Source organism: Mesoplodon mirus (assembly GCF_964341445.2).
Source record: "Mesoplodon mirus genome assembly, contig: HAP1_SCAFFOLD_1128, whole genome shotgun sequence".
Taxonomy (NCBI): Eukaryota; Metazoa; Chordata; class Mammalia; order Artiodactyla; family Ziphiidae; genus Mesoplodon; species Mesoplodon mirus.
In genome coordinates this window covers 17,646-40,942 of record NW_028294941.1, presented here as the reverse complement: position 1 = coordinate 40,942, position 23,297 = coordinate 17,646, and the positions used below count along the sequence as shown (strand labels likewise).

At 39.5% G+C, this 23,297-nt stretch overlaps 1 pseudogene across 1 annotated transcript in view; it reads left to right on the top strand.

The window, feature by feature from the left end:
- LOC309797858 (piwi-like protein 3) overlaps positions 1 to 21,219 on the top strand; it is a 35,827-nt pseudogene extending 14,608 nt beyond the window's left edge. Inside the window, exons 4-16 of the transcript in view lie at positions 285 to 396; positions 6,580 to 6,706; positions 6,913 to 7,030; positions 7,747 to 7,861; positions 9,038 to 9,216; positions 9,658 to 9,730; positions 15,580 to 15,764; positions 15,890 to 15,993; positions 17,980 to 18,050; positions 18,410 to 18,563; positions 19,270 to 19,390; positions 20,249 to 20,402; positions 21,085 to 21,219. The product of the transcript in view is annotated as a piwi-like protein 3 (transcript). The remainder of the gene's footprint in view (positions 1 to 284; positions 397 to 6,579; positions 6,707 to 6,912; positions 7,031 to 7,746; positions 7,862 to 9,037; positions 9,217 to 9,657; positions 9,731 to 15,579; positions 15,765 to 15,889; positions 15,994 to 17,979; positions 18,051 to 18,409; positions 18,564 to 19,269; positions 19,391 to 20,248; positions 20,403 to 21,084) is intronic.
- The last annotated feature ends 2,078 nt before the right edge of the window (positions 21,220 to 23,297 follow it).

The following is a 23,297-nucleotide window of genomic DNA, read 5'->3' as shown; positions in this document are numbered from 1 at the left end:
TGGGGGAATTGGGTGGAAACAAGGAGTGACTGCTCATGGTTCAGGTGTTTCTTCTTTGGGTGATGAAAATATTCTAAAATCGCGTTATGATTGCATTACTCGGTAAGTATACTAAAAACCATTGGACTGCACACTTAAATGGGTGAATTGCATGTTATGTGAATTAATCTTAACAAAGCTATATATATCCTGCAATTACCTGTAGGATTTTAAACCACTTCTTTCTTACATGGTTTCATGCAATAACGTCAGGAATAATACCACATATTACATTTATTCCACAGGTATGACAACAGAACCTATAGGGTGGATGGTATTACTTGGGAGAAGTCTCCCAGCTCTACATTTACAAGATCGGATGGTAGTGAAACCTCCTTTGTAGACTATTACAGGGAGTTATGAAATTTTATTTCTTCAAACATATTTGTCTTAAAATTTTTCATGTTATACAATTAAGTATATTTCTCAAGTCTTAGTTAGACACATATATATGTATTTGTATATATTCTCCTTTTGGGGTATTATAGCGTGGCTTATATCTGTTATCCATGTATTCAGTGTTTTGTGTATAGGGTAATGTCACATAATTAGAATGGCTCCAAGATGGCCCTCCCTGTCAGGCTTAGAAGTGGCTATGGATGTTTTGACCATGTAGATGGATTGTTAGGTAGAAATAAAATATGGTAAGACTTCAGAAATGAGAACTTTATGTAGGAGTTTCAGCCCTACAGAACTTGGTTCAAAAAGAAGAAAAAATGACCAGTTACAATCTGAGATGATGTCTGTTATGTGCTAAATCTCATAATTCATGGATTCCTCTATTTATTTATTTATATTTGCCTGTGTTGGGTCTCCGTTGCTGTGCGCGGGCTTTCTCTAGTTTCGGCGAGTAGGGACTACTCTTCATTGTGGTGCGCGGGCTTCTCATTGTGGTGGCTTAGTTGCTCTGCGACATGTGGGGTCTTCCCGGACCACCGAACGAACCCGTGTCCCCTGCATTGGCAGGCGGATTGTTAACCACTGTGCCACCAGGGAAGTCCCTCCTCTATTTTTTTAATTTTTAATTTTTTAATTTTTTTTTTTTTGCGGTACGCGGGCCTCTCACTGTTGTGGCCTCTCCCATTGCAGAGCACAGGCTCTGGACACGCAGGCTCAGCAGCCATGGCTCACAGGCCTAGCCGCTCCGCAGCATGTGGGATCTTCCCACACCAGGTCATGAACCCATGTCCCCTGCATCGGCAGGCAGACTCTCAACCACTGCACCACCAGGGAAGCCCTCCCTCCTCTATTTTTAATTTGAGTGCTCACAAATAAACTCAGGCCAGTTGGTGAGGTTGGTTTTCTAGCTTTAGCAGATGAGAGAAAGGTAATTGAAGGAATGGCAGATATTTGTGGCAAATGGAAAGAACTTATAGATGGATGCTTTTTTTTAAGAAAGCTTGTATTATACTGGGAGTCAAAACATAGCTACTTGGAACAATTGCAGGTACATAACCCTCTGACATCCCTTCAAGGGAGGGTTATTATGACATTATCCTCATTTGTGTTCCACACTTATTACTTGTTCATTCAATCCCAAAAGCATTTAGTGAGTGCCTATTGTATATCTTGGGTATACATTAGTAAGACTATTTAGTTCTCAGCTCTTAAGGCACTTGCATTCTCATGGCAGACAGAGAGATGACAAACGAGAAGAAAACTATTCTAATAGTTATAAGGGATATGGAGATAATTAAAATTGGGTGGTACTATGGAGAACATCTGGTGGCTATTAGTCTGCAAGGTCATGGATATCTTCTCTGCGAAGCTGATATGTAAATGGCAGCAAGGAGCGAGCTAGGTACGGATGAGGGAGAAGAGGTAGAACAAAGGCACTATTTTTGGGGTGGGCATGGTGTACCCAGAGCCCAAACTAGGCTGGAGTGTTCTCTAGAGAAGTAAATTGGATTTTATTGTCAAATCATATTATGTAGGGCTTCCCTGGTGGTGCAATGGTTGAGAGTCTGCCTGCCGATGCAGGGGACACGGGTTTGTGCCCCGGTCCGGGGAAGATCCCACATGTCACGGAGCGGCTGGGCCCGTGAGCCATGGACACTGAGCCTGTGCATCCGGAGCCTGTGCTCCGCAATGGGAGAGGCCACAACAGTGAGAGGCCCGCGTACAGAAAAAAAAATCATATTATGTAGATATTTGTAAGATTTCTGTCTAATATACAGAGAATGGGCTGTACGGGGGTAAAAATGGAGGCAGGAAAACCAGTGAGGAGGTTATTAAATCAGTTGACTTAAGTGATGATGGTGGCCTGGAGCAGGATGGGAGAAGTGGGTGAAAATGGAGAGGACATAGTGAAGGCTTGGTTGTAATAAGTGTAATAAGATTGTTCTGGGATGAGATAGGCACAGATGGAATTGCAACCTGAAATATCAGTAAGTTAATTTTAAAAGGTTTATTTCTGGCTTGAATAAAGTCTAATGAGAGTCAGGGAGACTCAGTGATCTCATCTGTTACCATTTTGTGGCTCTACCATCTCAACAAGAGGACTCCAAGGTTGTCATGTTAGAAGAAAAGAGGTAGAAGCAGCATACTGGCTCTTAGGTCCCTTAGACTGAAAGTGATAGGCTAATGCACTACTTTCACTCATATTTCTTTGTTAAAATTCAGTCCTATAGCCTGAACCTACCTAAGTGGACACTCTTTTCTTTCGTGTACAGATGTGGTGAGTTCAGTATCATCTCTCTGCCAAAGGGGGTAAAAAAAGTATGCTCTTTGGGCATGCTGATGAGTCTGGAGTCCCACGGTGTAAAGCCTGGAGTTTTCATTTTGGGAATTATTAGCTCTTACCTAGTCTTGGATTTTGATATGCAGTCACCTAGGCAGAATATATAGATGACCAAGAGAATGTAATATTTCAGGAAAGAAAGATATGCGTCTCTGTAGAATGTTAAGATGAGGTTAAATGAGAGCGTATACATATGCCCCAATTCACCAAACTGTACACATTATGGGCAGATTTTTGTATACCAATTATACCTCAATAGAGCTGGGGGAAAAATACACAGTGAAGAGTATATTGAGTTTCATAGCATAGAGTTCACTGCCAAGAGCAAATTGTGTAATGGTGGGCATTGAAGTCCAGGTGGAGGGTACTGAAGGAAAAATTTAGCAATGTTTGCATAGAAGGGAAGAGAAATGCTATGTAGATGAAGGATTTTTTTAAGTCAGAGAATACTACAGTGTGTGTTTATCCTGGTATAACTAGAGAAGGAGAAATTGTTAATACGGAAGGCAAGATAAATGAGGGGTAATGATAGGAACAAAATCCCTGAAGGAAAGAAGAGGTTAGAATCCATAGCTGTAGTAGAGATTACAGACCCTTTTCTGGAGCAGGACACATCCTCCATAGTAATCAGAGGGCAAGAAGAACATACATATGTGTAGAGAGAAGGCAAACACTGGGCAGAATATAAGTGTATTCCTGTCTGAATCCTCAGACATTCACTTCTCAGTGAGTATGAAGCAAGACCATTGGCTGAGTTAGTTGATGGGCAGCGATGAGGGAGATGTATAGCAGATTTGAGAAGAGATGAGAAAGTGTGAAATGCTGGTTTTTTGAACGGGTAGGAAGCATAACTAGGGAATCTGAACAGAACACCCCTTTTAGATTGTGGCAGACTAACTCTAGAACCAGTCAGCAGGGTTTGGTTGTTGGTTGCATGGGCAGAACAGACAGCTGGGTTTTACCAGGGTTTGAGACTTGCCAACGTAGCATGATCAAGGCATAGTGAAGGAATGAATGGCATTTGTGAGGACGTGATTGTGACAGGCTATGGAATGCAAGCTGGGGAAGTAAGGGAGGTGAGGCTGTGAGAGAGTTAAGGACCTCTCTCCTTCTCAGTTTATGTGTGCTGATACCTCCACCTAGGCTGATGTTTGCTTGTTCATCCTACAAATTTTATCTCAAAGATCTTTGATTAAGAAGAGCCGTTCTGGGTCCATCCATGTTGCTGCTAATGGCATTATTTCATTCTTTTTTCTGACTGAGTAATATTCACTTGTGTGTGTGTGTGTGTATACACCACAACTTCTTTATCCATTCATCTGTCGATGGACATATGATTTACTTATATGTGCAATCTAAAATATGACACAAATGAACATATCTATGAAACAAACAGACTCACAGGTACAGAGAATAGACTTGTGGTTTCCAAGTGGGAGGGAGTCGGGGAGGGAAAGATTGGGAGTTTAGGATTAGCAGATGCAAACTATTATATATAGGATGGAACAACAACAAAGTCCTACTGCATAGCACAGGGAACTATATTCAATATCCTGTGATAAACCATAATGGAAAAGAATATGAAAAAGAATATACATATGTATAACTGAGTCACTTTGCTATATAGCACAAATTAACACAGTATTGTAAATCAACAATACTTCATAATTTTTTTTAAAAAAGAGCCATTCTGGATATCCCAACAGTACCCCTCCCTCCCATGTATACACTGACCTGCAACATCAGGCCTCTGTGAGGTCACCCTTTTCTGTTATGTACTTGTATTTCATAACACTTATCCCAATTTGTAATTATATATTTGGGTGATTTTTATAAATCTCTCCCCTCCCCAATAGACTATGAGTTTCATAGGACTAGGAGAGCTATGATTCTGCTCTTTGCAATACATATCTCTTATACCTTACACCATGACTGACACATAGTAGTTCATACACATAGGTTGTAATAGATAATTCATGCATGTTAGAATCAGAGAGTAGTGGGATTAGTAATAATTTGAGAGAGTGTGTCACATTAAGGCAAACTACCTTCTCAGCATGTGTTGATATATAGAGTCTTACATGTAAACATAAGAAAATGGTTCCAGCAGATTTACTTGAGTGAAATGGATGTGCTGAAATATTTGAATGACTAGGGTAGTCTCAGGATGCCCTGGTAGGAGCTGAGTCTCATAAGAGTCTCATAATGAGATCTGGGAAAAACTGCTGAATTCATAGATGAGGCATTAGAAAGTAGGCACAATCCTACCTTTCAAATAATGGAAATAGGGACAACAGGACTGATTTGTTTTTTGGACCTAAAACAATAGACTGCAGGTTTCTTCTTCAGCAAAGATGGGTTTATTTGGGATCAGTGGAGAATTGCAATTTGGGGTCTGCAACCCTGGTGAGCCATGTGCAAGTCCCACTTGAGGAGGACAGGAGAACCCTTTCATAGAAGAGAAAAGAAAGTTGGAAGGGCTTTAGTAAACAAAGAGACCATGGCTTTTCATTGGCCAAGGTCTTGCCTGGGAAGAAGAGAAGTCTTTCTTCTTCCTGTTGGGCTCTGCTATCATGGCAGGGTATGAGAGAGCTCCCCCTCTGGTCTCCTGACTCTATTTAATTGAGGTTTGTTTATTTTTTTATTTTTATTTTTATTTATTTTTTATTTTTTTTTACAAATTTAATCAGTTATACATATACATATGTTCCCATATCCCCTCCCTTTTGCATCTCCCTCCCACCCTCCCTAGAGGTTTGTTTATTTTTTACAAAAGCTATAAGAAATGGGAAGTGTGATTTCTATAGTTCTCTATAGGAGGAAGAGCATGTCCGAAGGCTTTGATAAACTGGGTGATAGGAGCTGTGGATGAAGCTTAAAATGATGCCATGATTCTACATGCATGTATATACCTGCACAAGTGCCCTCCTTAAAGAAGGGTCTAGGACAAGGAAATAGGGGGTGAATCTTAGCTGCCTTCAAATAACTACAGTGCTTGAAGGAAAAAATATATAATCTGTAACAATAGCATGAGAATTAATAGTAGCCACCCAGCTTGAAAAGAAAAGAGCCATGAAACCTCGATTTGAAGTCTTCTTGCCCAAAGTTGGAACTCCTTTTGAAGCTCTCAGATGCTTAAATGACAGATGATACCAGAATTCATGTGGTTAACTTATTGATGAGGACCTTGCTAATAAGCAGCTTAGGAAGATCTACAAAGAATCTCCACTTTGTGTTGGGGAGTAAAGTCACTCTGTTGTACAAGAATTTGCTGCCTTAGGGATAGGAACTTCTGTATGTGATGTCTTAGAAGATGCCTTTCCCTACTGGAAGCAGAGACTAAGGGTTTAGGGGAAATAAAGTAAGAGGAATGTTGGGAATAGATCTGGAATTGCCACTCTAAAATGTTGCCAGGTTTTTTTGTCCCCCATTAGTAGAGGAATCCTCTTGAAAATTCTCAATATGTTTTAGAAACTTTCAAGGCATTACTGTGGTGAGAAAAACATACTACACAAGTCTCACCCATCTACATCTATAATAAAAAGGGTAGCACAATGATTCCATTATGTTTTGTGGGTGTTCTACTCTCCTTGGCCATCTATGTTTATAAGTGATCCCTGGGACATCAAATTAAGAGAATATTAAGAGTGTTTTGGAGGCTTTCTTAAACTGGGGGAAACAATATCACCACACCTCTAGGCCTCCATTTGTGATCCGAAAATGCACTTTTGTACCTATTTATTTGATGTTACTAAGGTTTTGCTAATAGGCATGCCAGTGTTCGTTTTTCTGTTGAACAGCACTGTGGTACAGTGGTCACTACCTTAAATCAGCCACTTTTGATCACCAAGGGCAAATGGAAAATGAGCCGACAGGACACACTCCATCAACCTATAATGCTGGTTCCTGAGCTATGCCACCTGACAGGTACTGTGGATTTATACCATTTTCATAAAAGAGAGCCCTTCTTTAAAGTCACCAATATTACTTTACAGGATTTTCACAAGACTCCACATGACCCAGACTTGCTCTCTCTGATTTTCTTCTTCTTCCGGATACAACAGTTAAGTTTTCTCTAATAGAAATCTATTCTTGCTAGTTTGGAGTGTTATCTTTCGGATTTTTTTTTTAAGGCTTAACGGATGACCTGCATAAAGACTACAGAATGATGAGAGAGTTGTCCACCTATATGAGGATGGATCCAGGTAGAAGGCAGCATAAATTGCTAACATTCATGGATGCTTTAAGGGAGTAAGTGCGTGGCAATTCCCTGGCTGTCCAGTGGTTAGGACTCCATGCTTTCACTGCTGAGGGCCTGGGCTCAATCCCTGGTCAGGAAACTAAGATCCTGCAAGCTGCACAGGGTAAGTGCTACTTTTCTGTGTGTGTGAAGTGGAGACCTGTGTGGATCACTTGGCATCTCAGATTCTTCAATTAAAAAGTGACAATTGGGGCTTCCCTGGTGGCACAGTGGTTGAGAGTCCGCCTGCCGATGTGGGGGACACGGTTCGTGCCCCGGTCCAGAAAGATCCCACATGCCGGGGAGCGGCTGGGCCCGTGAGCCATGGCCACTGAGCCTGCACGTCCGGAGCCTGTGCTCTGCAACGGGAGAGGCCACAGCAGTGTGAGGCCCGCGTACCGCAAAAAAAAAAAAAAAAAAAAAAAAGTGACGATTGGGAAGAAAGTGATATTTGGGGAGTGGGGAGGTGCAACTCTATTTTTTTCTGTCATTGCAGTGTCAGAGGAGGCCAAGAGGGGCTAAGAATGAAATAGATTCTAAGTGTCTGCACAAATGTGAGAACAAAGACAAGATTGAGTCTTAGGGAGTTTACCTGTAGCATCTTGACACAAAACACAAGCAATAAGGAACTTTAGATGAGAGGAACACTGACTTGTGTTTTGCAAATGGATAATTGCCTCTGCATATTTTCTTGGATTTGAGCATGTGGAAATATTTTTTCTTTCAGAAATAATACTGTGCAAAAGGAGCTTCGAGACTGGAATTTGGAACTTGAGACAGAGTTTTTATTCTTTTCTGGAAGAATTTTGCAAGATGTAAGAATTCATCAAGGAAGAAGAATTGTAAGACAGCTGCAGAATTGTCACGTCAAAGTTGGGTCAAATTAGTAACAACCCAAAGGGGAACTAACTCGGTCATGTCAATAACTATGACTGCTGTTTTCAGACTACCTGTCATTTCCATATGAGAGGACAAGCCATCATTTAATAAGAATACAGGTAACATGCTTGGCATATAGTAGTCTCTGTATTATATCTTTATTAGTATTGTGCACATTCTCTCATAGTAAAATGATCTTCCAAATGTATCCTTAAGAGTCAAATACCTAAAATCATAATAACCCATGGTATTCTAGTGTGACTAACCTATATCTTAAGGAAAAATAGCTGACATTAGACCAGATGTGAAAGACTACAATGTACATAGATTTCCTTGGACTGCCTTTTTTTTTTTTTTTTTTTTTGCGGTACGTGGGCCTCTCACCGCTGCGGCCTCTCCCGCTGTGGAGCACAGTCTCTGGACGCGCAGGGCCAGCAGACATGGCTCACGGGCCCAGCCACTCCACGGCACGCGGGATCCTCCCAGACTGGGGTGCGAACCCGTGCCCCCTGCATCAACAGGCGGACTCTCAACCACTGCACCACCAGGGAAGACCTGGACTGCCTTTTTAAGTCAGCGTTTAATTCCAACCCCAGGATTCTCATCTCAGTTGTTTGTGATTTCATAGATCCGTGAACTTTGAATATCTGTCACGTGCAATCTTATGTTACCTGTTCTTGTCCTTCAGCATTTTGAATGAGCATTATAATGACAGTAGAAAGCAAGTGGTTTGTTGATTTCTTAATTTTAATGGACCTTTACCTAGAATATAATGTGTTGGAGCTTTTCAGGATCAACTGACAAATGAGAATTTCATGTTTAGATTTCATGTAAAACTCTGTCCAAGTTCTTACTCTGTATCTTGTGGGGAGGGGTAACAAGGGAGGGATTTACTTTTTTTGCAAACATGTTTGAAAACATGTCAGCTTTTGTATTCATTAGTTATAATAAACTTATTTTTAAAGTACTTAAACAATCTTGTCATGGCTGAAGTTTAAAATGGTAATGTTCCAATGGGAGATAGCACAGATTTACAGTGGAAAGGATTGTAAATGGATAATTGCCTTTGCATATTAGATGATGTTGGTTTTCTTTTTTTTTAATGAAGTTTTATACCATGTCTTGGAATTCTCTTCCAGTTTGACAACCATAATGAAGATTGGTCAAGAAACACAAGGGTACCTGTACTTAGAGCAATGTCACTGGATCATTGGCTAATACTCTACACTAAGGGAAATTATGGAACAGCCCTTACCTTTCAGCAGAATCTACAGAAAATCACACCCAAAATGGGCATAATTGTCAGAAATGCAAAACTGTAAGTAGAGCAGAAATTATCTACAATTTCAAAATCGATTGCTGGCAATTTGAAAGTGGAAAAACTTCTTAAATTGTAGGAATCTGTCACGTTATCCAAACTCTGAAAGTGTGTAAGCAAAAAAGTAAAGTCTGCTCCAGCCCACACATATTAAATCAGGCTTTTGTGATCTATGGATTTCTGGCTATTGGGCTACATCTTGAAGACATGAGAATTAGCAACTTGATATGAGTGGACGGGGGAGGAGGGAATAGCAAAAACTACTTCCCAGTCTTGTTTCCAAAAATTGAACTTGTTTTTGTCTTAAAAACCTTCAACTGAAATACTTACCTTGGCAGTTTATCTTGCCTTGTTTTATATCATGTTTCATTGGCTGTATAAAATGTGACATGTTTCACTGTTCATTACTTTTGAAGTATAGATGAAATACTTATTTTCTAGGCTTGAAGCAGATGATACAGTCCATTCTTATATAAGCACCTTTGAAAAACATGCTTCACAAAAAACACAGATTGTAAGTGTCTATTTGATGTGTGCCCCGTCCTTAGTGAGCTGCATTTGTATGTATTTTAGAATTTGGATGTTGCCATTGGTTTCCTAAACCAGCCAGAAAATATAAATTTACCCCTATAATGTAGCTGAATACAGACTTTGGGGTTTAAGCTACTACTTAATATCACCATGTTATGCTCATTCTTTTAGGCTTGAGGACTTAGAATTATCTTTTAAGTCTCAGATTAAAAAACACCATACAAATATTAAGTAATATGGATTATGGTAGGCACACATTCATCATTTCTCTCTCCAGCTGTAACCTGCAAAGTCTATGATCTGTTCTCTTCCAGTAAGTGTTCTTTCTTTTGTCTGGTATTTTTCTTGGGATTTTTCCTTTCTCCCATCTGTTGTCACTACGTTGTATCTGAATTACTAAAGCAACATCTTTTTCCTTTCTTCCTTGGATTCTTTTCCCAAACTCATCTCCCATTCTTCCCTCATCATCCAGGATGCTCTTTATATTTATCTATCTATCTATCTATCTATCTATCTATCTACCTATCTATCTATCTTGGCAGTGCCAGGTCTTAGTTGCGGCATGTGGGCTTCTTAGTTGTGGCATGCAGGGCCTTTTAGTTGCAGCATGTGGACTCTTAGTTGTGGCATACGGGATCCAGTTCCCCAACCAGGGATCGAACCTGGGCCCCCTGCATTGGGAGCGTGGAGTCTTACCCACTGGACCACCAGGGAAGTCCCCAGGATGCTCTTAAAAGGGATCTTTGTTTCTTGATCCTGAAACCAGGATATTCTTCCTATTGTCTTTTCCATAGAGCCTAGACTTTTCTCTCCTTTCAGCTTCTACCAAGCAACCTTGTAGGCTACTCTGAAGGATACCTTCTGTGAGCCATTATTATACTCAAATGAAATGTCTTACTTTTGAAATCCTGTTCTTAAATCTGTGTCTTGCTTCCTGTTACTTTGATTGAATGCCATGCTTCATGCTTCTCTGGTGCTGTAGCCTTAAATGCTCAGCTAGGTCAAGGAAGCCTCTGGTGGGACTCAGCAAAGCATCACGTGTTAGAATGGAGTTCAAGAGGCCTTGGTGGTGGTTTGCATCCCAACTCATCACATGACTTTCTTTGTTCATTTAGCATCTGCCTAGAAAGTGAAAGACTGCCTTTCTAATTGTGGGAATTTCTCTTAAGAAAGTTTATCTGAAACTTGAATGGGAATTTGCCCCACTTTTACTAATTTATCCTAGTTTTGCTTTTTGGAACAATATCTTTTATTCAGGGCAGTCCCTTAAATATTTTAAGGTATCTTTTCAAATGGTGGGGAGAGCATGCCTACAATCTTATGCATTCCAAACAACTGGGAATGACCAATAAAATAGGAACTGGAAATTATGTGTAAAACATCTTCTGGCACAAATGTAAGTCTCCCTAGACCAGGAACAGAGGGGAATTCTCGTATATAAGCAGGGGTGAAGCCATGTGGCTCACAAATTTCAAACGCTGTGTGGCGCTGGGTGGGGGCCAGAACCAGGCTGTGTAAGGTAATCCACTGAATGTGATGGGAAGACATCAAGTCAAATATTTATATTATATCCCAAATTAAACATTAACTTCCCAAATATTAATATGAATTGGTGGTAACACTACCAAGAGTTCATAAGTACTCACATAGTTTGGGAATAGTAAAGAATTTAATTCCTATAAACGTGTGAGCTGGTGGAGTAAGGCAGAAATAGAGGAAATAAAAGCATAGGTAAACTATAGACAATTTTAAAACCAGGAAGGAAAAGCAATCTAGTACTGTATTAATAATTTAAGGCTAAAAGAATAAAAATAGCCCTCTTACACATAACATTAATAACCTATTCCTCAAAATCAGATATTGGCAGTAAAAATGGCAACTGTGAACATAGTCCCTGTTATTTTAAATAGAGAATCTTTTACAAATTTTCTGTTTAAAAATGAGTACACACCAATCCAATCTAAAACCTCCACTATCTATTTTCCTGAATATTTTAAAACTTTTTTCTTTTCACTTTATATTTTCAGACTTACAGGAAGAGTTGCAAAGACAGTACAAATCTCTCTATAACCATCATCCAGATTTCCCAACCAGTAAATTTTAGCACATTCCTATAATCATTCTCTCCCTCTCTATATCTACCTACATATAATCATTCTTTCCTTCTCACTATATATACATATATATGTATATATATATACACGTGTCATTATTCATAGTAGTTACATGTGTATATATATGTTTTTTCCTGAGCCATTTATCTGATCTATACCCCTAATCCAAATTCTTCCAATCATTCCTTTTTACAGCAAAATAAATTCTTTGGTCCATCAAGGGTCACCTGAGGCATCTAACCAACAGGCTTTTTCAGTCTTCTTTTAATCTGGGAAGTATCTTCAATCTGTCTTTGGGTTTTATGGCCTTGACATTTTAGAAGTGTACTGGCCAGTTATTTTATGGAACAATCCTCAATATAGGTTTGCCCATTTCCTTATGACTAGATTCAGGTAATGCATTCTTGCAGAATATCACAGAAGTATTCTATGGTTTACTAAATCCATCATATTTGGAAGACCATGATGTTGATTTAACTGGTCTTTTTTTTTTTCTTTTCATGGTTTAAGTCATCAGCTCTCCATGTAATAATTTTTTATCATTATTAGAGTTTAGTTGATGTACAGTGTTGTGTTAGTTTCTGCTGTATTAACTGGTCATTGTAATTTTGCTCATTTGATTAAGTTGAGGTCTGGTAGGTTTCACCATTATAAAGTTACTGTTTTATCCCTTTGTAATTGATTAAAGTTATTATGGTGCGACACTTTGAGACTATGCAAATGTTCTGTTTCTCATTGAAGTTTCACTCATTAATTTTAGCATCCATTGAGGATTCTTGTCTGAAACAGTTGTTAGTTAACATAGTCTCACCAAATAGTGATGTCTATGTTTCCAATATCCCTTCTATATTTATTAGTTGATATTTTATTATAAGGAAGAGCTCTTCATTCTTACTTATGTAAACACAGACTCATGGATTCTTATTTAATGGATCATAATCTTTTAATCTCATTGGATGCTCACTTTGTCCCCTTCACACTCACTATCCTACGAAAGAAACTACTTCCCTGACTTCTTATCACCATAGCTTAATGTTGTCTGTTCTTGAACTTTACCTAAAGAGCCATGTGGCTTCAGTCTTGTGTTGGTTTTTCTTTGGCTCAGCATTGAGGTTTATCTTTGTTGGGTGTAGCTGTAGTTTTTTGTTCTCTTGCTCTAGATAGTAACCCATTGTTTTTAACTTAATGCATCCTATTGTCAAACATTTGGGATATTTGTAGTTTTGCTATTACTACAAATAATCATGACTACTATCATGACTACTTTTGTACTTGTCTTTAGTGCTCATATGTATGCATTTCTGCTGGGATGTACCTGGGAGAAGAATGTTCCTTGTCACTAGATGCTGCTAATCAGATTTCTAAATGGTTATACCAAGGTGGTACACACCCACCATCAGCTGGAACATTCTCATAGCTTCATGTCTTTAAAGCATAGTATTATAAATCGAATCTGTTTAGAGTGGTAGGCTCAAGATTTAACACGAGTACCCTTTCCTTGGCAGGACCTGGTCTTTGATTTCTGTCCTTCTCCCTCTTTGAGGAGAGGCTGTTAGTCTTTTCAGAGCCTCCCAACCTCTCAGCCATGTTTACTGGGATGGGCAGATACCTCAGGAGAGAATGCAGCCTCAGTTGCTGGGATCACCTCTCTGGGTCCCTACTTCTCTCCTATCTTAATCCTATCATTCTTTATTGCCTTGTTAAACTGGCTGAGCCTGAAACAGGCATGTTTCTATATCTTCATCAGCTTGAATAGCTCTTAAGAGGAGACAGGTCCATGCTATTCCAGAAGCTGAAATTTTAGGAGACAATATTAGCTGACCACTCTCAGGAAACTCAGATCAGCAGATTTAAAAAAAAAACAGAATCTAGAAGATTTTAAACTTGTACCTAAAAGCTTGACCTATTAACCTACTCACATATATATATATATATATATATATATATATATATATATATATATATATATATAGAGAGAGAGAGAGAGAGAGAGAGAGAGAGAGAGAGGAAGGAGAGACAGGGAGATGTGTGCGTGCACGTGGGCATGCATGTGTGTGTGTGTGTGTGTATAAAATATGGACTCAAAAGATTAGGTGCTCTTTAAAAGTGCATCTATAAGTTCATTTTGTCTTTGTCTTCAACTGATCACACTGGGCTTGGAGAAACCTAGCCAAATAATGTAGGACCAGGATCCTATCGACCACATACACTGACCACAGTACATTACAATTAGAAATCATTAAACCACGTACACCTGAAGAAACCATTATTTTTTTAAGTAACAGTGATATTAGAGAGAATAATGGAAATTTATTAAACTCTTACAACCGAGGGACTATATAAATAAGTACTAGGCATCAAAACGTGGGTGACACAGCAAACTAGAAATGAGACCAACAGCCCTTGACGAATACACTGGGAATGAAGTCTGGATTTTAATGCACCAAGAACCAAGTCAACCAAAGTAAAATAGAATGAATGAAATCAACAGTAAAAAGAGAAACTAAATAGAAAACAATCTGCAAATAAATCTAAAGCTTTGGAAAAGTTAAAATTAGATACTGTCAAGAATAAAGAAAAAGAGTAAGTCTCAACAACACTAGGAATAAATAGAGTTCATTATTAGAGATTTGCTGGTGGTTAAGGAAATATTAGGAGAACACCATGGGCTAGAGTGGGCCACTAAGTTCGAAATAGGTTGTTTATATTTTTCAAAAAAACTGGTTAGTGTGGTGAATTATAGTGTGGTGAATATTTCTTAGTCCATGCAGGTAATGCATTTAATAAAATCTCATACTTCTTCATGTGAAAAGAAAAACTCACTTAATCTACAATGAGAAAAGAATTATCCTAATCTGATAAAGAACGTCTGCCAAAAACTTCTATAAGCATCATTATGTTCAAAAGAATATACTGATGATTTTTCCCATTAGTCAGAAACAAGGCAAGCAGTAGCCTCTCTTCCTAACTGCTCAGTGTCCAAAGAAAAACTCACTTAATCTACAATGAGAAAAGAATTATCCTAATCTGATAAAGAACGTCTGCCAAAAACTTCTATAAGCATCATTATGTTCAAAAGAATATACTGATGATTTTTCCCATTAGTCAGAAACAAGGCAAGCAGTAGCCTCTCTTCCTAACTGCTCAGTGTCCTACTGAAGGTCCTGGCGAGGGTTTGGAAACTTGCTCTGCTGCTTGTAAATCAGGCAGTTTCCATAACAGCCCCCAAGCTTGTTTGCTGGTGGGGGCAGATAATAGTATTTATCTCAGTCGATTGGTGAGAGAATTAAGTGAATCAAGTAGAATGCTTGGGAAGTGCCCACACAGAGCCATCATCCCATCGACGGTGACTGTCCTGAGGACGGTATAGATCAGTCTGTGTTTTTAACCCACCCATATTGACTTCATGATAAACTTCTGGAAATGGAATGACTCCTGGGAATGGAATGACTAGGATGAAAGGGTTTTGCAAGTTTAAAGGATCGATGCATATTGCCAAATGCCTGTCTCGCAGCCTGTCTCTTCCATACACTCACACTCACACTTGTTGAATGCAGTGTGATTCTAGACCCTTCACCCTCATGGATTCAGATATCTATTTAATAAATAGTCTCTACTTTGTCAGTGCTCCACCTATATAGCTTCCTCGACACGCATCCATTTCTCACATCACTGTGTTCTTGCATTTTGGGGAATGTCATGTTTGCTTTCTTTCAAGGTCCTTTTCTTGCTGCCCACTGAAAATAAAGAAATTTATGAAGGCATAAAAAGATATCTGTGTGTCAGTTACCCGATTCCAAGCCAGTGTGTGTTGAAACGGACCTTAGAGAGACCATCACTACAAAGATTGCCCTACAGATGAACTGCAAGCTAGGAGGTGCCCTCTGGAAGGTGGATATAGAAGTACGTGGGGATTTTGTTGCCTTCTCTTGCTTTCATCTGTCTTTGGTAGAATTTGTTAAGGTCCTATTTAATTGGAAATTTGCTTTGTGTTCTAACTCAAGCTGCTACCTGGTTTAAAATTTAAGTTGCAGAATGCAATGTTCATCATTATCGATTGTTTCCATGGTATTGTACATCGACGGAAGTCAGTCGCAGGATTTGTGGCAAGCATCGATCCAGACTTGATGCGGTGGGTAAGCTTTGGCAGACAGTGTTTAGTGGGGAGCTATCTGGAGGCCAGATAGGAGAGGCGGACCTAACACACATTGTTGGCAAGCTCCATGGGCAAGTTGTTCTTAGAGATGTGCTCTCCTGATCTTCTGGCAAAGTCAGGCTCCCAGAACATTCTGTATGGAAGCCTCTGATCATTCTCTATTGCTGCCTAACAACTATGACAAAATATGGCAGCTTAAGACGACACTCACATGACCATGGACAGTCCTGTGGGTCAGATGTTGGGCACTGCGTGGCTCTCAGGGCCTTACAAGGCCAAGATTTTGTTTTTTGGCTGCACTGCGCAGCATGCGGGATCTTAGTTCCCTGACCAGGGATTGAACCCATGCCCCCTGAGGAGGAAGTGCAGATTCTTAAACACTGGACAACCAGGGAAGTCCCAAGGCTAAGTTAAAAGTGTCACAGAAGCCACATTCTCACCTGGAGGCTTGGGATCCTCTTCCCAGCATACGCCGATGTGGCAGAGCCAATTTTCTTGTGATTGTGGGACAGAGGACCCCACTTCCTTGCTGGCTGTCACCTACAGCTAGTCTCAGCTTCTAGAGTTCCATCCACATTCCTTCTGATGTGCTCCTTGCCTCCCCTCCAACTTCCAACCCGCCAATTCACACTGTGCTCTTGTTCTCTTTTGAATCTCTCCATCTTCCTCTTCTGTCATCAGCCAAAGAAAACTTGCTGATTTTAAAGGAGCTCATGAGGTCGGATATCATCCATCTGGAGACTCTCCTTATCCTAAAGTCAACTGTGCCATATAACATCATCACAGGGGCTAGATCTCAGTATGTTCACAAGTTCCAAGGATGAGGACAGGTAGAATTCTGCCAACCGCAGGATTTGATCAGTGAGCCTCTGCATAGGGACACATGAGGAAGCACTTAGGATATACGTGGGTGAAGACACCTATGGGAACATACCTAGTGGCCTGTAGGTATCATAAGATCTTGTCTTCATACATTTGTATATAATGTACCTGAATAAGGAGATGTGCTTCTATAGCCTATGATTCTCCTTTTCTCCAGGGACCTTCTTTTTTCTGTGCTTAGAGTAGAAAATAAAACCCATAGTGCAGATGGGTTTGCATATTCTTCTCTTGTGCATTATGGTATGTGGGACAGTCACAAACCACCACTATGTTCAATGTTGTTTGTGGCCCACCAAGTATAATTCCACAGTATCCTTTAAGGATCTTTTTTTTCCAGTCATACTCTAAATACAGTAACATGGATTTACTCTGCCTTTTTTAGTAGAAAATGTTGTGATAATAGGTAAAAAGTTAAGCTTACATTCATGCAATAGATATTTTTGAGCACTTGCTATGTGTAAATACTGAGAATGCAGCAGTGAAAATGTAAAGCCAAAATACCTGATCCCATCCATCGGAGTACAGATTCAGATGAAGAGGCAAACATACATCATACCCTATCAGGTCATCCTAATACTCTGAAGTAAACAAAAACGCAATAAGGGGATAGAAACTCTAGACAAACAGGTGATTTTACTTGATACATTGAGCAGTGGTCACAATAGCTATTACTGTTTTGAAGCAAACTGCTCCCTCCAAAGCAGATTCATATGGATGAACCATTGTTTAAGACATTGAACTAGAAGTAGGAGTCTCCAGAAAAACACTGGGTTTGCACTTTGTGGAATTCCCCAGGAGCTGAAACAATATGAGTCATATGTATTCAAAGCATGTATAATTTGTAGTTAATGTTAACAAATGTTTCCATTCTTACTCTTTGTGTGCATGCAAAATGTTACAAAATGCCTAAGATATGTGAAGAGACCAATACTTGGATCTCTACAGCAGGATGAAGAATGGATCTTTAATTGGGTCCTCAACCACTGATAGTGAATTTTTTTTGGTCATGGATTAATTTCATCATTTTGATTCTGAATTAATCTTGTTTTCCAAACTAATGGCTTATTTTTCTCCATACAGGTGGTTCTCTCAATGCATCATCCAGCAATCGGGGCAGGAGCTTGTCAATGGGCTGACGACCTGTTTGCATAGTCAGTGCCTGGTGGAAGCTGGAGGGCTTGAGTCTATACTGGTGGAGATACTGCCCCCCCACCTGGGACATCTGGCAATGAGTGAAAACATTTTTCATTGTCACAATGGGGATAGAGTGCTAGGGATGCTGTTAAATGTCTTACCATGCATGGGACAGCAACACTCCCTGTCCCTGACCACCACAAAGAATTATCTGGCTCAAAATTTTCATACTGTTGTTAAGTATGGACTAGACTGAAGATTTAAGCAGTGTCCTGAAAGCTACCATGTTGACAAATGAACATAGAAGTTGTCAAAAACAGTGGCCACTTTGTTCCAAGTTATGGTTTATTTATATGTGTTTCTGACTTCCTTTCAGCTGCCTTGAAGCTCTGGTATGAACAAAATTCATCTCTGCCACATTCTACCATTGTGCATCGAGTTGGAGTGGGAGATGGACAGTTTCAAGCACTGATTGACCAAGAACTAAAACAGATGGAGTCCTACTTAGAAAATGCTTACAGAGGACACAAGTGGGTATATTACTCATTAAGTGCAGATTTTGTAAGCTTTACATTTTAGTTTCCGGGGGCAGGGGGAAATATCTACAACAGTTGTGATGTGTGAATTGGAAAGCTGGATACAGAGGGCTTCAGTGGATGGGTGGGGAGAAAAAAACAGACCCTTCCCACTTTGTGTTCCATGCCCATGTCAGAGGAGAAAGCAGAACTGAAGCCTTGCAGTAGCAGGTTGTTTCCCCATATGGAACCGCATGATTCTTCTCTTTTTCTAATCTCCTTCCAAACCTTGATGGAGGAGGGCTTGCTAACCTCAGATATTCCTAAAAATCCATGAACATAGCCTGTCAATGGTTTGTACTATGCAGCTCCTTTATCCTGGAGTTCTGTACGTCCCAGGACTGGGGATTCCTCTCAGTTCCCTTCTCTGGCTTCACCTGTTTGTCAGTGAAGCCTGGCGCCCAGCACAGACAGTACTAGTAATCCTGACTTTGGGAGGAAGGGACCCTTCCCCTAGGATCTGAATGGCTATGAATAGAAACCTCCTCCTTTACTTCCTGAATCAGGCTCTTGGAGCTAAGACAGTAAAATTGGGGTGTGTGGAGAGATACCATCTGCAGACTCCTTTTAATGGCTCCTATGTGTGGGCTGTTTTCGACACTCTGAATGCTTCTGAGATAATGCAAAGCAAACAGAGTGACATTGATCTTAATCTTTTAAGTGTCAGACTAACTTTCATCGTGGTGAAGAAACAAACATCAGATTTTTTATTGAAAAGGATGAAGACTTGACAATCCATCTCCAGGAACAGTTATTGATTTAGAGGTGACTAGGATGGAATGGTAAGCCATCTTTCTTTATTTTAAAGATTCCTTTTTATTTAAATAGTAACAGAGTTTTTTAAGGTTTGCATGATTTGGACGAGAAAGGAAGAATTGACCTAAAGAAGGTTAAAAATGATAGGTATATTAGATGATAATTTTTTCTGTCTTCAATCATTTTGTTTTTCAGAGAATTTTAAAAACAGACAAATATTTATTGATCGTTCTATGATTCAGTTGTTAGGAAGAAGGCTAGAACTTCTGGTTAACTTTAGACTTCTAAGTGAATTATGCAAATAAGAAAGTTATGCAAAACCACAGCAAGAAATAAAACAGGACATTCATACCAACTGATAGGGAGAAATGAATTAAATTTGAAGGCAGAAACATTGATTTTTCTAGTAGAAGGCATGAAAGGATTGAAGAAAACAAAGCAAATGAAAAGTACAATTAACATAAAGTATAACATAAAATGACATAAACATTCAATATTTACAATAAATTGGTTAACCTTACCACTTATATAACTTAGTTTGAATATATTCTGGTGATTTGCAGAGATGGATATTCCGATCTTTCCCTAAATCTCTGAATCACATTACCTATGACCATGTCTAACATGATAATTTGATGTTTGCTGCCTCTAGGCATCAGTGCATATGCTTGTGAGTTTAAATCCCATGAGTGTTATTGTCAATGATTTCACTGTCCTTTGTGGATTTGCTTTAGCAAATCATTGCTCAAAATTTAGCCAGGCTTCTAAATATAAAGGAAACTCTGTATCATAGATTTCTGTAAATTGTTACTTCAAAGACTAGGTTTGCTACATTGTTTTTCTTCTAAAATAAGCTTGATACCAATTATGTTCTATAATTCTAGGTATGACTTTTTTATTGTGAGTCAGTCTGTGAAAGAAGGCACTGGCACTGGCACTCCCACTCATTATAATGTCATCCATGACATGCTTTACTTGAGCCCAGATGCAGTACAGAGTCTAACTTACATACTATGCCACATGTATTACACTTTTTTAGTAAGTATTCTTTTTCTTTAATTTGGTAATGTGCATCTGTTAATCCTATACTCCTAATTTATTGCTCCCCCCTGCACTTTCTTCTTTGGTAACCATAGGTTTGTTTTCTGTCGCTGTGAGTCTGTTTCTGCTTTGTAAATAAAAATAAGTTCATTTGTATGCTATTTTTTGGGTTCTACATGTAAGTGATATCAAATAATATTTGTCTCTGATTTACTTCACTTAGTACGATAATATCTAGGTCCATCCATGTTACTGCAAATGGCATTATTTCATTCTTTATGAATGAGTATTATTCTATTGTATACACCTACCATATCTTTGTCCATTCATCTGCTGATGGACATTTAGGTTGCTTTTGTGTCTTGGCTATTGTAAATAGTGCTGCTATGAACATTGGGGTACATGCATATTTTTGAATTAGAGCTTTCATCTTTTCTGGATATACGCCCAGGAGTGGGACTGCTGGGTCATATGGTAGCTCTGTTTTTAGTTTTAAGGAGGCTCCGTACTGTTCTCCATAATGGCTATGGTATTTTTTGATACTGATTTTCCTTCAGATCTGTGAAACTGTTCAAAATTGAATCTACTTTTTGAACCTTGGATATCCATAAAAATTTAAACTTAGGGAAAGTAGATATAAAGGTAAAAAAAAATTTTTTAGTTGATCTTTCTCCTAAAGGGTATCATCCGAGTTCCTGCTCCTTGCCATTATGCCCATAAGCTGGCTTACCTGGTGGGCCAGAGTCTTCACCAAGAACCACATGGATCTCTGTCAAAAGTCTCTTTTACCTTTAACATAGAGAAGAAAGCATGATGGGATGTTGAAAACCACAATTTGTAAATTTATTTTCTCATTCTGCATCTGTACATCTGAAATTTTTTTCCTAGATGCACGATCAGAGTTTAAAACCATTCTTGACTGGACATGGATGAGACTCCAAGTGTGTTATGCTATTTTCAATACTACCACTAACTTAACATGAGGCTTCTCTTCTCCAGGCGGGAGAACTGACAGTGAGAGTTTTGTTTTACAATTTACCTCTCAAATGTGTTACAAGGACTGAATGTGTTACATGCCTGAATATTCTGTACTCCAAGCAATGCTGCTCTAATTGTAAAGGTTGGGGGACTTCCCTGGTGGTGCAGTGGTTAAGAATCTGCCTGCCAATGCAGGGGACACGGGTTCGAGCCCTGGTCCAGGAAGATCCCACGTGCCGTGGCACAACTAAGCCCATGTGCCACAACTACTGAGCCCACATGCCACAACTACTGAAGCCCACGTACTCTAGGGCCCATGCCCTGCAACAAGAGAAGCCACCACAATGAGAAGCCCGTGCACCACAATGAAGAGTAGCCCCCACTCACCACAACTAGAGAAAAGACTGCACACACCAATGAAGACCAAACGCAGCCAAAAATAAATAAATAAATAAATAAATAAATTTTTTTAAAAGGTTGGTCATTAGTCACATGGAGAATATATATATATCTATGAACAAGTAAATTCTACTTGGAAAATCATACCTACTTTATTTTTGTAACATCCTTTTTCTCAAGGACAACGAAGACATAAAAGTGGCAAAATTAAATGGGAATTTATTTGTGTGTAATACTTTGTATGAAAGAAACAACCTATGTATGAAATAGTTTGTTCTTTGTACCTGCATGGGAATCTGAATTTTTTCTGGTGGAGCTGCAGTAAGGAGAGCTTTGCGATTTAAAAGTTGGTGGCTCAGGAATGTAATATTTTGTCACTTTTTCCACAAAGAAGGTAAATTAAGGGCTTTGTTAGCATTTCTGTTTAATTCATTCTCTTGTGCATGTCTAAGAGTGACATTATTGTGTTAGCTGTATCATCATCAGAAGAAAGTCTTGAATAAGTTGTTTAAATGAAGCTATCATGTTTTTCCTGAAAGCAGACACATTTTTTTTCTCTCTCCACTTAAAACTATCTTTAAATAGACTTAAGAAACAATATGAGGGACTTCCCGGTGGCTCAGTGGTTAAGAATCCACCTGCCAATGCAGGGGAGACGGGTTCAAGCCGTGGTCTGGGAAGACCCCACATGCCGTGGAGCAGCTAAGCCTGGGCGTGACAACTACTGAGCCTGCACTCTGGAGCCCGCGAGCCACAGCTACTAAGCCCACACACCACAACTACTGAAGCCCACACGCCTAGAGCCCATGCTCCACAACGAGAAGCCACCGCAATGAGAAGCCTGTGCACCACAATGAAGAGTAACCCCCGCTCACCGCAACTAGAGAAAGCCCGCACACAGCAACAAAGACCCAACAGAGCCAAAAATAATTAATTAATTAATTTATTTATTTATTTATTTAAAAAACAATATGTGAAACTTTTGTTCTCTTATACTCCTAGAGTGTTTTTTTTTTGAGGTGGGGTAGTTAGGGGGCTTCAAATACATCAAAAAGGATATGTTTAAAAACAATATAATTGCTTTGATTATAGGTTAATCAATTTAGGTTTGCAATTTGAACCCATCTTATAAGAAACAAAATTAAAACAAGTCTTTTAAATATACTGTAATCGGGCCTCCCTGGTGGCGCAGTGGTTGAGAGTCCGCCTGCCGATGCAGGGGATATGGGTTCGTGCCCCGGTCTGGGAGGATCCCATATGCCGCGGAGCGGCTGGGCCCGTGAGCCATGGCCGCTGGGCCTGCGCGTCCGGAGCCTGTGCTCCGCAACGGGAGAGGCCACAACAGTGAGAGGCCCGCATACAGCAAAAAAAAAAAAAGAAAAAAAAAATATATATACTGTAATCCAGGTAACGTCCTACCTAGCTGTATTGCTAATAATGATAAATATAATATAGGATATGGTTTCCATGATTAAAGATAACACATTCTTTTCTAAAGCTAGAATTTGATTTATG